At 33.8% G+C, this 15,653-nt stretch overlaps 1 protein-coding gene across 5 annotated transcripts in view; it reads left to right on the forward strand.

The window, feature by feature from the left end:
- CDH19 (cadherin 19) overlaps window positions 1-15,653 on the forward strand; it is a 61,535-nt gene that overhangs the window by 1,462 nt on the left and 44,420 nt on the right. Inside the window, exon 2 of one of the 5 annotated variants that reach the window (XM_085220714.1) lies at window positions 10,226-10,376. The exons of the other annotated variants lie outside the window; for them this stretch is intronic. The gene's annotated coding sequence lies outside the window, so the exon portion shown is untranslated. The remainder of the gene's footprint in view (window positions 1-10,225; window positions 10,377-15,653) is intronic. 5 annotated transcript variants of the gene reach the window in all.

Raw genomic sequence — 15,653 nt, forward strand, 5'->3', positions numbered from 1 at the left:
CTCTACAGTCTGAAAAACACATTGATGTAAGAACTAGAAGACAATGAAAACCCACTGTTGGATTCATTTTTAAGGAAAGAGGAGAGAGAAAGAAAAAGCAGCTTGCCTGCAAAGTATTTTATGAAAAGAAGCTTAAAATCAAAGAATAAAATTACAGCCCTGCCATGAAAATCCACACATTTTTAGAACACAAATGTCATGATTTATACCTTATTTCAGATAATTTATGATGTTTTAATGCATATCTTACATTCAGAATGTGTATAATATTGAATATTTAAAAATGAACTCAAGACATTTCCTCTTTGTTTCAGAAAAATTTATAATTACTAACCTAAACTAAATATCAGGCAATACCAGCACATTTTTATATTGAATTAATAAGGCAGTATGTAGCATGATATAGGGCGGATTTTTCATGCTGCTCATCTTTTAGGCTCCCTGTTGCTTTTTATCTTGGCTCCCCACTTCCCAGCCCCTCCCCCCTTTTTTTTTGCTTTGATATTTTATAGCTCTTTGACATTATTTTTTTCATTCTGTGGCCTTTGCATCATATCGATTTTAATTACAGATGGGAAATTCTGGTTCCGCACTAATTCTAATTTGTTTACTTAGAATCTGTTTAATTACAAACTTGTAGTTTTACCAACAAATCTGGCAATACAATACATAATTCAGAGTTTTAGTTCTGTTGTAGGTAAAAATCATTATTTTTGTTGTATTTATATTACAAGTCACAGAAAGTCTTGATTTCTACCACTGGCAGTAAAAATTTATTCCACCATTGTCTCTTAATCTTCTCTCTATATCAACTATGTTCATAAGTGCTTCTGAGCATACACAATGCTAAGCAGAAGAAATAACAGAATGCCTTCCTTATCCATCCTTTCAACATACATCCCCCAGCAAAATGTGTGTTTCTGAAGACGAACAAGCAAGCATGTGCTATCTGGTCAGTTATACTGGCCAAAAGGATCATAAGTATTGTGGAAGCTTTCATTCTGAGCCCTGCTAAGCAGACAAGGTGGATATCCATTATAGAAGAAGTTAATGAGGATGGAGCACTGTCAGTAAGACCACATGGGACAGAGCTGGGAACATAATAATGCTTGGATACAAAGACACACAAACTTCTTCTCCACAGTGTCTTTGCCTGCAGTATAAAAAGAATTACAGTTGCTGGTGCTAACAAGCAGCAACTGTTAAGTGTTTGGGAAAGGACATTACTCCCCAGCCTTACTAGTAGGGACACAAACTTAGTGAAGACTTTGTAGATGGAGAGTGTAATTAAATTAGAATCTCCAATTCTCAGACCACTGGTCTAGCTGTTATGTCAAACTCTTTTTAAATCAACGAAATAAGAGACATTCAAATAAGCAGCTGCACAATGGATATTCAATTGGAAGAAAAAAACTCTAGCACCAAAGTAAAAGACTGTGTCTGTAAATATAATGCTACAAATAAAAGCACAGTAATACTTGAATTAAGCTTGCCAATAATGTCTTATTCTGATGCAATATTAAATTTTTGAATATTAAACTTATTTTGCATTCCTACTATTGTCACTTTCCAATTTCTGAGTGGCAAAATTACTAACAAAACATTAGAGGAAGTGTGAATTGTCACTTGATGTTTTCCTGGTATACTTTTAAGGGAATTCTGACACAGTGAAGACCAAAACAAATCCTACTAGGGTAAATTGTAAAATGTAATTAGCAAAAAATAACTGAATTCATTGTGACTGATCACTGACTTGAGGTATTTATTCTGATTCAGTAAAATAAGGATGAAATCTCCCTGGAGAACTAACATTTTTTCAGTGTTTTACAGATCTTTAAGACAGTAATAGCTGATATAGGTAATGAAAATAACAATTTTGAGCTCTTAAAGTTTAATTCTGGTTAACAATTTTAGTGAAGACTTAAAGTGTGTAAAAGTGTTTTGCAACTGTGTTAAAATCCATTAAATACTTCTATGTATAAGTACTAAAAATGCCCTGCTCTCATTCTCATACAGGAGGTTTGGTCAAAGTGAACAAGATAGACTTTTTAGGAGTAAATTACACACGGTATTTAAGCCTGTTAGTTTAAAAAACAAAAACAAAAACAAACAAACAAACAAAAACCCTGTGAAATCATTAATCTGTGCTTTCTAGATATCTGAAATCACTCTAAAAAAATTCAAGAAAGCTGCCAAAAATGTCCATAAACCGAACAGAGAAAATGTAATGCAGTAACACATAAGGTTTATATAATCTAGAATACTCTAAATATTCTTTGCCTATTTTTGGAAATTTTATTAAAAACAGTTGTATAAATACATGTACCTACACAGAAAATTGTGATTTGCATTATGTATTTCTGTGACAATTTCCATGAATGTGCAGTCAGGAACAGAAGCCCTCTATCATCCTTACTCACATGCATTTTTGAGATTATGAACGCAGCCCAGGAGAAATCATATGTCTTTTGACTGTTATCCATGACATTGGGAGGTTATTAAATGGTATTTTTTCTCCAAATGGTGCAAATTCTGACTCTCTTTCATCCTACACAAAGAATACAGAAAACTGTCATATTCTCCTAGCATCCATAATCATTGTAAAAATTACTTTTACTCAGCTCTGGTAGTGAAACTATGTTTTTCTGACACAAAGAATTACAAGAGAAATTCTATAATTATACAACAAATAAATAATTTGAGAAGAGTATGTAAAAAGGAAAATGAGAGAATTGTAATTGAATTTAATGGAATTTGGCAAAGTTCTTTTTTTGTTTGTTTGTTTGTTTGTTTGTTTTTGTCTTTGGTGTTTTTTGTTTATTTGTTTGTTTGTTTGATACAGGAATCATGTACCAATTTCTTTAAAGTTAAGAGAGGTCCCTTAATTCCTTCCCATTTAAGCTGTTAATACAACGATCTCAGTGATGGCAGAATTACTTCTAAAAAAACCATCACAATAAATTAACATTTCAATACATGAAACTACAAAAAGAGAGATTTACCCGTTGAATGTTGAAAGACAAGATTGTTTTCCACAGCTGTTGTGACAGTGTTAGGTATCTTTAACCAGAGGATGTTTCTAGACCCGTGGAAATTGGAATCTTTATCCTTCAGTATTGCACGCAATAGGAATAGGCATAGTCTATGTCCAGCTTTCTTTTGGACAACAGAGATAGAAACTTGTTAAAGCCATTAAACTTGTGGGGGTTTTTTGTTTGTTTGTTTTTGGTTTGTTTGTGTTTTTTTTTGTTTGTTTGTTTGTTTTTCTTTAATAGAAATGTGATGGTTTTAGCACTTCCTTTAAGCTGAAGTTGCTGAAGCTGTTAGCTGTCCTGCTACTGCACAGGTCTAGTCCAAGGATTTGCAATCCCTTTGCCAGTAAATTGGACAATAGTGCTAGTTTAAGTTACTGCCCCATTCGTCCTCCAGTGACTGATCTCTCACTCTTCCATCTTCCATGAGATGCAGATAACTGTCAGAGAAGATTAGGAGATTGCTAGTACTCTTGTTTATGAATCTCTGCAATATATACTGGCTGGGTCAAAATTTACCTTTAGCAGTAAATCTCAATGGTAGATGAGCCAGAATGATTTATGTTACTTCATATCCCTTGTTGTACCCCTGGAATATGTTTCCCAACAAATTGAGATGACATCCAGACTTACTATCACAAAAAAATGGTAAGTGTATTGGTTTTCCCCTCACAACAAATATAACGTATAATTGAATTGTTTCAAATGCCAGACCATTAGATAGCTGGTGTACAAAGCTATTTTTGTAAAAGATTGACCCATGAAATACATAAATAGAATTTGGAAATGTCATATGGAGATAAACTATGTTGATTGCTCAGCTTTTCATATGAGCATTTTCAGGATTGTGCAAATGTTATAAAATTAGACCATTTTCTGGTGCCTTAAGTGTAATATTATTCTACTCAGCTCTTTAAATCAGCAATTTTTTAGTCTCATGAACAGATTTCTACCCCCTTAACAATTACAGCAAAATAGGACCCAGTCTCAAAGACTGCCATGACTTACGATCAATTTGATCTTCAATGTGGAAACTGAATGGGCTCAGATGCTCAAAAATTTTAATCATTCAATTAATACATGCAATTTTACAAGCAACATGACTCCTCTATTCCATGCTGCAAGAGGCCACTCCATTGAAACTTAAATCAGGCAGATAAGCACGACTGCTCCCATCATGTCACATCATGTCATGCAGAGTCCAAGATGGAACCATCACTGGGGTCTCTGGGGTCTTTTTATTCCCCCTTGGATCTTCCCACTCGTATGCAAGTAGTTTCTCCCTACACATATGCTTATGGCCATATCTGTTTGGTTGACTGCACATAGGATGAATCACTGTTATAGTAACAGGGTGGCTTTTTCCAGCGTGGTGAGTCCAACTAGCACTGCTGACACATATGGATAGGTAGTAAATATTGAGGAATGTGCATCAATAGAAGAGACTAACATGGGGTGATACTGCAAGCTATCTGCAATGGAAATATGAGCATCCTTATGTCCTAGTTCAAGGTCAGATTCTGAGGCCTTTTCTTCATGAGCAAAGCTTGTTAGTGCTTATAGAATCACAGAATCATAGAATCCTTAGAGTTGGAAGGAGCATTTAGAGGTCATCTAGTTCAATTCCCCTGCAATTAACAGGGACATCCACAGCTACATCAGGTTGCCCAGGGCCTAGTTCACCCCAACCTTGATCATCTCCACGGACAGAGTGTCTACCACATCTCTGCGCAACCTGTTCCAGTGCCTCACCATCCTCACTGTAAAAGACTTTTCCCTTATATCCAGGAAGCTTATATCCTAAATCTATCATCTTTAAGCTTGAAACCATTTCCCCTAGTTTTATCACAACAGACCCTGCTAATGAGTCTGTCCCCTTCTTTCCTGTAGCTCCTCTTTAAATACTGAAAAGCCACTACCAGGCATTCTTCCACCACCAACTCAAATGAATAACTGTTTGCTCTCAGCAACTCAGTATAAAGAAAACAACACAAAGATAATAATCAATTCTTGTTACACAAAGTCTTTAATGTATTAAATAATAGATAATTTCCTGCAACTGAAACAATTGTCTCAGCAGAAAAATCAAATTAAGAATATACCCTCAAATATATGCAATTTCTTGCATGTGGAAAGCATTCTGGGACTTTATATTATATTTTCTTCTTTTAGTAATAGCATTAATTTTTCTACCTCATTTTGTAGTTACATTTAATAGGCACTGATTGTGGGAGAACAATTATTTCACGTAGATATTATTAATAAAATATGCAATAATAAAAGTGTTACAAGTAAGGCTAAAAAAAATATAAGGAAAGTGGTACATTTTGGATATCATAACTTTGGTCAAGGCTTTGATAGAACTTGTCAAAGTGACAGCAGATACCTGTGGAGAAGAGCTGAATATTTTTTTTACTCAGCAGAAACTGTGAATAAGCTTGATTTAACTGAGGCAGAGGGGCTGCAAATTGATTTCTTGATTCATCTACGACACAGCCAGAGGTAGTATATAGAAAAACCTAGAGAAAAGAGAACAGAATTAATGTTTCTTTCCTTAATAGGTGCAAAAGGTTGAAATGTTGTCAAGTGGTGGCAAGTTCATTTCTGTAAAAGACAATATAAAGTATTTGCCCGTCAGACACATTGATTTCTTGATGTAAGGGAGAACCATAGGTGACAGTCTCAGCAGCCTCTGATGGCTTGCTGCCTCCTGCAGCTGGACAAAGGAGATAAGTGGGGGATGCTAAGCCGGACCATCTCTGCTGCCAGTCACACCAAGATCAGGCATGAAAGCTGCTTCTACATTGCTGGCAAATTGCAGAAGGTTTATTTTTCAAAAGTTATTCTGCCCTGCCCTGTATTGCTTCATGAAGTTAACCATTAGATTAAAAAAATGGTTCAAAATTATTTCATGATTAGTTACAAATCAGTCCAAAATCTCAAATTTAAAGTTTTATATCCTACCACCCCTCTGACACTCAGGCATTCAGTTTACTTTTCAAGAACTCCAAGGAGACTTCACAACCTTTCTGGGCAAACGGCTCTCAGTCACTCATGTATAAGACTACAATCTGGACATGCAGTGATATTCCATCAGTGATATTAATGACGTGCTAAAGAAACATACTTGTTAGCACAAAAAGTTATTTGATACATTGAACTTGTAAAATACTATTAAAAATGCAGTAACTACATCTGGCTTCTGCTTTGCTTTTCTGTAGTCATAATAGTCCCCTAACTCTTCTAAATCCGGATCAATGATTTAAAAAAAAAAATTAAATTTAATTTAAAAAATTAAGGCTTTTTCTTGTAGTCTTCCTACAAGTTACAAACATAACATGGAAATCTTTTTACTGGAATACCAGTTTTGAGATTAAGTTGCCATTTGCTGATAATAACATAAAGAAGTAAATTTACTATATTAAACTCAACACATTCAAATAATTTTTTCTATAAAGCCATGAAGAATCTTAGTTAGAAATTTCTGATACTTTGTTTAGTTTGCGCTTGTTTGTATATTGAGCCAATATTTGCAATATTTAAGTATCAGCTAGAAAATTGTACCAAAATCAGAAGACATTATCTGGAAATACATATTTTCTTTCAGTTCTTTTCATCACTTTGCTTTATGGTCAGGAAGCAAACATTGTTTTGGAACATGTTCTCTGAATGATATGAAGTGCAAATATTTGGATTTCAATGTAGTGAATTTGGAATTTGTTCTTATATTGTATTAGAGTGCCCAATAAACTGAACACTATACAGGAAAAAGCCCTGTTATATGAAGAGCTTAAGATTGGCTGTAAAAAGAAACAACTGCCTGCCTAAGGAGCTGAAGCCTCAAACATGCCATAAGCATCTCAGTCTCTTTCTTACCTTAACATGCATTTTCTCACTTCAAACATTCTCCTCAGTTGTTCTGGCGCAAGTGCAAACTATCCTGGGTTTTTATATTATCTATTTATCTGTTGATCTATCTACTTATTTATTTTACATGTATTCAATTCATAGCAAGCAAATTGTTAGCTCATGGGTGCAAGGAACAAGAGGGGCTGACAGCACAATGAGTGATATAAGAGCAGAGAAAGGTAGTCAGAAACTGTGGTGTTATCAAACATATTTTAAATGGTAGATTTAAGAGGACTGTGGATGGGCAAGATAGTGGGATTAAAAGGAGACTGTTTACAATTCATTTACCATTTAGTACAAAAAGAGTTGCTTTTTTTTTTTAGTATAAAATCATATTGTAGTGATAGTTTGTGAAGGAAGTCCTATTCAAGGTGAAAGACGTTTATTGCAGCTGAATTATGTGGCTGGTATACTGAATTGATTGATGTTTCCACAACAGTGACACAGTAAATCCAAATAGATTAAATTGCTAAAATATTGGTAAGGTATCATTTTTTTTTTTTTAATTGCTTTTGTACAAAATGTTCTTGATCTCTACTTGATCTTTGCTGTAAATATCTCAGCATCCAGTTCGATATCAATATTTGAAAAAAAAATAGTGGTATGAGCTGCTGTTAAATATTTCTTCTTATTCTGTTTATTTTATCAATTTGTTTTTCTATGAGATAGTGTTGTTTTTTTTCCTTAATTATTTTCCTTATCAGAGGAAGACATATTTTTTGTGGCATTTCAGAAAATTTGATCAACTTGAAATAACTCAACTTTGAAACAGTTTAGATTTTCCCCATTTTCTCAAGGTAAAATATTTTTCCCAAGATAGTTTTAATTTTAAAAAATATTACTGCTCTATTTTTTTTTTAAATATTTGTGTGCATTTGGAAAGCTTAGCTGATATTATGTAGAGAGGATGGCAAGATATCTTGAAAGCCAAGTTCAGAAGATCTAAAATCCATCTGCTCTCTGTTCCAGTTGGCATGTTGTCTCTTTTCCTTTGAAGAATGTGTGTGCATGTTTCTTACAGTCGTTTCTTTCTTTTTTTTACAAAAGTATTTCTCCTTCAGTAAATACTCTGCATAGAAAAATGCATTTCCATTCATTATGTTGGTATATTGCTTTGTACAAGCGGTTAAATACATTCCTGGGATTTAAGCACTGATTTGCAGAGCAATCTTTCAAGTTTAAGCTTCTGCATACTTTTATTAAAATCTACTGCTGTTGTTGAGAGTTTAACATACATCTTTTATAACAGCATGTCATTCAATAAAAACACTTTCCAGAAGAGATCTCTAAAAAGTAAAAAATTATTGTACTATACTGAGAAGGACAGAGAAGGAAAATGAGAGGAAAATTATTAAGGCAGTTACTATGTTATAGCTAATGAGAGCTTCCTGCAAAAAGCAGAACTTACCTAAAATCACACACATGCAGAAAAATAATAATAATATTAATAAAAAACAATTAAAAAAAAAACTAAAAACCCCAAAACAACACCAATCCCAAATCACGAAACAGAAAACACTTCTATTATTTTATGAGATAGCAAAAAATAAATTTATGGTGGTGGTATATCTGTTTCCTGTTTTTATTTCTCTGAATCGCTTTCCACATTCTGTTTCCCCTCATCCCACTGATACACTGTTAGAAGTGTTGTGTGAAAAGGGCAGAGAAATTTGGCAGAAAACAAAATTAAGTTCAAGTTACAAAATTCCTTAAGTTCAAGTTGTCTTCAGATATCCGAGGGACTGGGAGTGGTTGAGCTTAGATTCTGAGTGATGCCCCATTCAGCGCTATAAGCCCAGTTGCATTCAGTATATGAACTGTCACAGTTACAGTTCACTGTATTCACAAATAGCTCACTGACCAATTTGTCTAATTACAATCAAATTGGCTCTAATGACCACTCGTAAAGAATTTGTTTGTGCCCAATGAGAACCCTCATGGCTAGATTAGTGAATAGTGCAGTTTAATAAAGCAACAGATTACAGGTTCTTTTGGATTGACAGAGTTAAATACACTGTCTGCAAAGCATGTGAGGTTAACTAGGAGCGTGAATAATACATCCAACTACAACTGCATGAAATTATGGAATAAATCTATAGAGGTTTCCCAGGATAGTACTCAGTATAACTGAATGTGTGAATCTTATCCAATAGATGTCATTATGGGGGAGAGAGTCTCTGCTCGTTGACTCATCCCATCTTGCTTGTGACAATATCTTTCATTGCTTTTCTGTGATGGTATCCTTCTGCTCTCAAATTCTTTCTCTATTAAGCCATCCTTATACTATTTTCTTACTTTCAAGTGGAGCCTGAGTGACTCCATTCAAACATAACTTTGTCTTGCAAAGTTAACTCAAAAACATATTTTTAACAGCTGTTTCATGGCTGGCTAATGAAAACAAGATCGTTTATTGGTTCCAATAGTATGATCAAGTCTCCCTCCTTGCAAGATGATCTCAAAGTTTGGCCATGGGACTGCTCCACATTCCATGTTTTTTTTTTTTTTTTTCTTCTCTCTATTAGATTCAGTGTACTAGATTATAGTCATGATCTTGTGGTTGGCCACCCTGCCCACAGCAGAGGAGCTGCAACTAGCTGGTCTTCCAATCCAAGCCATTCTGTAATTCTATGAGGTTCCTCCGATGATTACTAACAGCTAAGGTTTCAGGTCTTTCAGGAACTATCACTGAACAGATGATCCAGTGCATTCCAGCCTTGAGGTTTTACTTTTTCTCAAGAGATGGACATTTGAATAAATTATCTTCAGCAAATATTCCACAAGACCTGGGCAAGTACTGATTAATGGACCCAAACCACATGGTATGAAACAAAACATCAAACTCAAGATAAAATCTAAAAACATGACAAGCAGTTGAATTCCATCTAGGGAGAAATATATGTGTCAGTCTGCTCTTTGAATTAAATGTGCATGGAAAATATTCAGGTTCAACATTCTGCTGAAAGCTAGCACTGGAATTAAAATGTAAGAACAAAATGAAACAAAGTGGTATAGAATAAAATAAGGCCGTAATATCAATTAGCATCTTGGCTGTTCTTTTCACAATTGTGTGGTTAAAATGAATAACTAATTAACTCAGGAATCTCATGGAAAGGAGCTACAAAATCCACTGATCTAGCAAATTAAATTGTATAAACCTTCTACAAAATGTTGAAGTTATAGATAGGTTCAGTGAATTAAATGTGTGTTCTATCTATTTACTCGAAGTTCCCAGAGAATGTTTCCGGTATTTATAATATTTATTATTATAATATCTACTTATGAAGTTGCAGTACAAGAGGCCTGGTTTTAATCTGAATAAAGATGTTGCATAAAGCAGAAGATTTAAGAAAACTGCAATTATTCTCAAAGTTGGAAGGTGTTCTCCATTCAATTTAAAGCAACAGATTTTCATTCCCGAAGTCCATCTTGACACCTGTGAGTATCACTGGTGATTATGTAACCCCTCTTTTTTTCTTTTCTTTTCTTTTCTTTTCTTTTCTTTTCTTTTCTTTTCTTTTCTTTTCTTTTCTTTTCTTTTCTTTTCTTTTCTTTTCTTTTCTTTTCTTTTCTTTTCTTTTCTTTTCTTTTCTTTTCTTTTCTTTTCTTTTTTCTTTTCTTTTCTTTTCTTTTCTTTTCTTTTCTTTTCTTTTTCTTTTCTTTTCTTTTCTTTTCTTTTTCTTTTCTTTTCTTTTCTTTTCTTTTCTTTTTCTTTTCTTTTCTTTTCTTTTCTTTTCTTTTCTTTTCTTTTCTTTTCTTTTCTTTTCTTTTCTTTTCTTTTCTTTTCTTTTCTTTTCTTTTCTTTTCTTTTCTTTCCTTTTCTTTCCTTTTCTTTATACAACAGAATTTAGTGCCCCTAAGTAACTCATGCTGCCTATGACAGTGATGTGATTCATAAAAAAATCTTCAAGAGATTTTTCCTTCAGTTTTGCTCCTTCACTTCTTTCTTGTTATGCCAGCAATGTCCCTGAAAAGTATGTTAGTATGCTGGGAATAATGATAGTTAACTTCAGGTCAGTTGTTCTCAACAGTCTGCAGAACTCAAAGTGAAATGTTACTCTAAGTCTATACAGCTTTTCTGGAGTTTTGCAGCTGAGATTCAGAGTTCTTCTTCAAAATAAGCAGTTAATAAGTTAATGGTATGATTCATAGGTTCTCTTAACACAAAAAGCACACATGGAAAGCACTACTGTTACTATAGTTTCTTGTTCCTCTTTATTTCCCTTGGCTTCTTGATTGGCTTACTGTCCAACACAAAACTGGTTTTGAATGAGTCTGGGGCAGTCATAGCCCATTTTTCACTATTAAGGAATTGCCACCTATTAATTAAATATATATTATCCATTAGCAGTGGACTTTATAGACATACATAATTTATAACCATTACTGTCTTCAGGATATGAGTTCTCACTTATATAAACTAATGAATTAAGTCTTTGTCTGTTCAGTTACTATGGCAATGCTATGGACTTCCCAGTTTCAGCTGGCTTGTAATGAATCAAATAGTCAGCAACTCTGACAGAATCCTGAAAGAAGGGTAGCTGTGCAAATAAAGTTTGAAGGAGGGCGGTATCCATACAAACAAATTTCAGTAAGAACTTAATTTGGGGGCAGTTTCATACAATATGTTATAGTGAATTAGAGCATCTTTCAGGGCTCATGCATATGTTTATATGGATTGAAGTTATCCAGTCAACTGCAAGCTTTGTAACCTGAGGAAGTCTAAATAAGAACAGGAAATGCCTACAAAATAGGCGTGCTAGTTGCCAGGACAAAAAGGTGCCCTGAAAAGTATCCTCGCAATTCAGTGGATTGGAAGCACTTATTTGGTACCAATTTTCACGAGTTATTGTGAGGGGATGAACTTTGAAAGAAGCTTCATGTATCATTTTCACACACAGACGGAAATATATGTAGCTATCTCCATGAAAGAGGTATAGTTCTAATCAGTACAGGGAATGCTGATGGGTTGTGTAGTTAACTGCTTTTTACAATTTGGTCCCAGCACCTTAAGCTCATACAGGTCATCACAGAAAGTCCACACATATCACTATGTGCTAAATAGACAGAGATGCACAGGAAGGAATATCTATGTAATCAAAAGCAAGCAAGCAAACAAACAAACAAAGAACAGTCTCTAAAATTAAAGGGGCATTAAGAAGCTTCAGAACCTTTTGTTACTTGATTTTAATTTTTTTTTTTCTGTCAATTAATGCATATAAAAACCGTGTTTGAATATTACATTTATTCCACATTAAAGTTGTTGCCTGTTCCAAGCAAAAGTTATTTGATTTGTAGTGCTACTCATATTTACTCTTCTACCCTTGGATTTTCTTAAAATTTTACTTTCTGACAGAAACACCCTGACTTATCTCACAAATACTAACATGTACATTGAGGGATGGGAAATAAGATCCTTGCTTATTTTTCTTGCTTTTCTCTAAGAATCTCTAGCCGAAATTGCAGTGGCATATGAAAGTTACCAACCTAAATAAGCATAAAGCTGACTGAAATAGTCACGACAGAAATAGCCCTGTTCCTATTTTGCTTGCTAAAACCCAGGGTTTTCTAGCTTTAAAGGTAAATTTTCAGTGTCAAGCATTGGTTATCACATAGTTGCATCTAATTAAGAAAATTAATACATATCAGAAAGAATTATAGAAGAAATGAAATATCATTTAGAGAAGGTCATTTTTATTCATATTTTCAAGTTTCATTCAGAAGTGTTTTTTTTTAAATTTTTTTTAGCGTTTCCTTGTTACTTTCATTCTTTAATTAGAAAATTTATTCATGAACATAGTATTTCACCTTTACACAATCTGTGGAATTACTTAAAAGAAACACTAGAAATCTAGGCACTGTTACCTGTTCAAACATGCATCATCTGTTGATAAGTTTGCTATTTGCAAAGGCCTCACGTTTCTTTCTTAGGTTAATTCCCAAGCCTTCTGCTTCCTGCTTTGCTATACAGATTTTCACGGATCTTTTACATTTTCTCATGTTGCTTCTGCCTTTCACAAACTCTGCTCCTTTCCTGACAGCAAACTTCTTTTGATTATATGTGTTATGCCACCTCATCAGCTAGGCCTGATCACAATTCTGATTGTAATTTTCTTAATCCATTTTTTTTTTCCCCATCGCTCTGGAGAATATATTTTACCCTGCAATGAAATGTACAAATGTCACATTACCAACACTGTCTTCCAGAGGTTTTACATTCTTTTGAAACAACTGAGAGTACTTAATATTTATTTCTGCTTTCTGCCAGACATGGGACTTTTGCACTGAATTTCTACAGTTCCTACATTTCAGTTACTGCATTTTGACATTATAGTAACGTATCATATAAGTAGTTCTGAATTTGGAATACAAAAGCTAAGGCATTATTGAAATAAACAAAATTACCTTCTGAATGACCCACAGGGACTCTGGCTTAACAAGATAATACAAAACAGATAATTTTTCACAGTAGGCTTCAGTGAAGTCAAATATCAAAATAATCTGAATAGAGAGGTATGGCTGAGAAGCAACAGGGGCTCCTCACACAGGTGACGGAGTGATACTGACACACAAAGATTCAAGAGAGGTAAAATCTTGCCTAAAGATGCAGTAAACATGCTGCAGATGAATTGCAATTGTGAGGCAGAACTGATGGGTGGGTAACTACATAATTCATCAATTTTAGGCACAAACTGAGGAATAGGTTTTAAATGAAGAGAAGGAAAAAAGCGGGTAGGCAGCCTCAGTGCCTTCCTAAGAAAGAAAAATTAAATAGGCTAAGAGGAGGAAGAATTGTGTTACAGTAAGGTAAAAACTGTTCAAAAGAAGAAAGGAATTAATGATGACTTAAAGATGCAGAACAGAAAACATGGTGAAACAAAAGAATATTTTGCCATCTTCAGTTGTGTGCCCAGCTCTTTTCTACAAAGAGTATTTGTGCAGAAGATAAGTAACCTTGTCAACTAATAACAATAATTAGCTTAAATAACATCAGCGGAATGTTCATGGTGCTCTTGAAGTCTTTGGTAATTTTTAAATTCTCCAATAAAAAAAGAATGCAACAAGACAGTACAACCCAAACAATGACTTTCAGAATTGCAAGTTTCAACAAAAATTACTAGCTGTGTCCCTGACTTTCTGATTAATGGATTTTATAAAAGATGTTTTAATTAATGAGAATGTCTGAAGATATTTTAATTCAATTCGAAGTAAGACATTAACTGTGTTGAATGATTGCAGAAGCATAAATGATAATTTCTTCCCTCAGTTTACAGGAAGAGGTACATTACATGTACTAAGTAGCTAGCAAGAAAATGAGACTTCATTTTATGGAAAAGCTGACATTTCTTTTTTAGAAGTAATGGTCAAAATTAAATCTCTGTGTTATCAGAGGAGTAACTCACATCCATAGAGTAACTTTTAAATATAGTTTAAAAATCATTATGTTTTGGAGTGTGAAATATCAATAGACAAAAAAAGACATCTCTTTTTAGGATTTTTTTTTAATATATGTTGGTGTGAATCTCATGAAGCGTTATTCCATTAAAGAACTACATGGGAAAATCTCCGCACAATTTTTAAATCTGCTGGTTATGGAAGATTCATCATCTGAAAACTATACAAAGAGAACAAAACTTAAGAAAGAATAATATAATTTCAGCAAGTATCTCAGTTAATTCATTTCCATCTGAATTTATCCTGATTCTGAAAAGTGTAAATATTATTCTGTTTATTTCCTCCGTTTAAAGGAGGACATATTCTGTTCTTCATACTCTTCATATTACTTAACTTTTCTGAGGAAAGATGCATTCTTTCAACATTCTTGCAGCATTTTTCCAAATAACACCCATTCTGGTGGTGCACAGGGCAGGCCTGCTGGGTGCTGAAGAGTGTGGGTTTTTCTCTTTCTTCATATAGATATGCAAGAAATCTGTCTGTTCATGAACTTAAATTCTATATTTATGTTATATATCAGAGCAAATGTGCTGGTTTATACTAAAAAATATTCATGCTGTTAAAAGGGAACATTCACTACTTTATTTACCTTGTCAGTATTTTAATAATAAGCAGAGCACAACATTAGTTATTGAAAAAAAAAAAGCTATGTAAAGGTATAGTTATTTAATTTTTCATAGGGGATTGTTTTCAGAATTATTTGTTTTATTTACAAATACATCCTGGAATTTTTCCTCAAATACAAATATTTGAATCTGATTTAGTTCTACCTACCCACTGACAGAGCCTGGATGATTTCATTTAATTGTCACAGAATCACAGAATCACAGAATCACCAAAGTTGGAAAAGACCTTCAAGATCATCCAGCCCAACCATCCACCTATCACCAGTAGTACTCACTAAACTATGTCCCTCAACACAAAATTCAAACATTCCTTGAATCCAAATGTTCCTTGAATTGAATTGTGTTTTTGACATTTTTGAATTGAATTGTGTTTCTGATTTGCTCATTTTATGCCGAGAATTGACTACAGAGCCATAACCACAAGTTTAACAATACCTCAAAACATGCCAAAAAGCATCAGCTTAATTGATATGCCTAAACTTTTTTGTATCCTTGCGTATTTCAAATTTGAGGGGGTTAAATCTTCTCAAAAATATGGGATGGGGGAATTCATTTAGTTATTAATACATATAACAAATAATTACGAATGAAAGCAAAAAAGGAACTAGAAACCTAAAGAGAATTTTGGAACATT

This window comes from Meleagris gallopavo, chromosome 3 (assembly GCF_905368555.1).
Source record: "Meleagris gallopavo chromosome 3, MGAL_WU_HG_1.1, whole genome shotgun sequence".
Lineage (NCBI taxonomy): Eukaryota > Metazoa > Chordata > Aves > Galliformes > Phasianidae > Meleagris > Meleagris gallopavo.